We start from the raw sequence: 1925 nt of genomic DNA, 5'->3' as shown, positions 1-1925 counted from the left end.
AGAAAATAAAACTATGCTTTTCCTCTTTTGAGGAGCATAGTTTCGCTTCTTGTGGAAGCACGTGATGTGCTCGTCCTTGCAGCAAAAAAGCATTGCTTCAAAAAAAATCCGCAAACCCATGAAAAACAATCAATAACCGAAAGGCGAAAAAAAACCTAAACCTAAATAAAAGCACGAAATGCATGCAGAAAAGGAGAAAACCAAAATCACAGGGGTACGCCGGCGCATGACACATGTTGGGTACTGGGCGCACCACTTGGCACATTCCCAGGCAAAAAAACTAACCCGTGCAGGAGCCCTCTATGGGATACCCCTTTATTAGTTGCCCCCTCATCCGAATGTTCCTTCAAAGCCAGGCCCATAGATACTTCAAGGTTCGTGCTTGCCAAAAATCTGATGCAACTCAAGCAACCAAATGTACCAAAATTCTATATAGTGGTCCTGGATGGGCCTAAGGCTAGGCATAGTGGGGGTAACTTAGGTAGTAACTTAACACACCCCAAGACAATTTTGTTTATGTGGCAAGCATTTAATGAGAAGAGAGGTGTTTGGAGTAACATAATATGTTACTGTAACATAGCGTTTCCCGAGGTAAAATGAGTCTATAAGGCAATAAATGAAACAATCTACGACACTACTACTAAGATACTTTGCACTATGGAGGTAGTAACTTAGACTAGTGTCATATGCATGACACTAGTATAAGTTACTCCCCACTATGACCAACCTAATAGTCGCCACTTCCATTTCCCTGCACCCTTATCCTCCTTTCCCCTACCCCACTCCCATTCGAGACCTCCTAAGTAGCACCTGTTGTGCTAGCAACCCTAGCTAGCACTCAAACGCATGTGCTATGGGCCGGCACAGCTACCAATGGTTGCTCACCAAGTGCCAACTCGCTGGCTTGTTTTTTCCTAAAAAAAGGAAACGACCGTTGATAGCATGACCGGTTGACTTTATGTAAAAGTTCAAAAATTGAGATTTTTTTTATGAATTTGTTAAATTTTTTTGCAATTTTTAAAAATGCTCATGAATAAAAACTCATGAAATTTAGGGAAAAAGTTCACGAGTTTGAAAATAAGTTGTAAATTTTGAAAAATCTCGTCAAATTTTAAGAAAAGTTCACAAATTATAGAAAATGTATATGAATTTGGAAAACAGGAAAAGAAAAAGAAAAATAAGCAGGAAAGGAAAAGAGGAAAACAGGAAAAGAAACACAAAAAATGAAAAGCAAACAAAACCGTGTTACACAGTTGAAAAGGAAAAAAGGGAGCTCCCGACCAAATCGCACGCTATGCTACATGTGCATGGACCGGCCTTTTCACAAAGGAAACGATCGACATAGTTAGTTGGGCTCCCATTCTCCCTCGGCCCTCTTATTATTCGTCCTAAATGGCCCTTTTCATTTTCATTAGAAACTTATCGCTGGATGCATCTCTTCTCCCGTCGGCGACGAACCCTAGCTAGCTACTCTCTCTTCTCTCTCTCTCTCAAAAAAAAAACTCGAATCAGTCGGGGCGCGAGAGGCCACCGGCGGCATGGCTGCGTGCGGCGGCGGAGGCGACCGCTCTAAACTAATCGGATCGGATCGGATCTGACCGAATCCCGCCGCCGTGCCCGTCTCGCTCGCCGTGGCCGATGACCTCGTCGGCCGGGACCGCGTCCCTCCCCAAACGGCGGCGATGATGGATGGACCCGCCGGCGCCGGCCAGGCTCCCGTCCTCCGGACGCGGCGGGTCGCCGCTCCTCGGGGCCAGCCCCTCCCGCCGCGCCGGATCGCGCATCGGCTTGGAGGCCCCTCGGGGCTGCCGCCGGTGCGGGAGGCGTCCGCGGACCGAGCGGCGGGGCCCGTGATGCGTTCCGGTCGAGGGCATGGTCGGGCCGGCGCGGGATCTGAGCCGCCGTCGATGGATTTCTCGCAGCTT

This window comes from Triticum dicoccoides, chromosome 7A, assembly GCF_002162155.2.
Source record: "Triticum dicoccoides isolate Atlit2015 ecotype Zavitan chromosome 7A, WEW_v2.0, whole genome shotgun sequence".
Taxonomy (NCBI): Eukaryota; Viridiplantae; Streptophyta; class Magnoliopsida; order Poales; family Poaceae; genus Triticum; species Triticum dicoccoides.
This window is presented reverse-complemented; position numbering follows the sequence as displayed.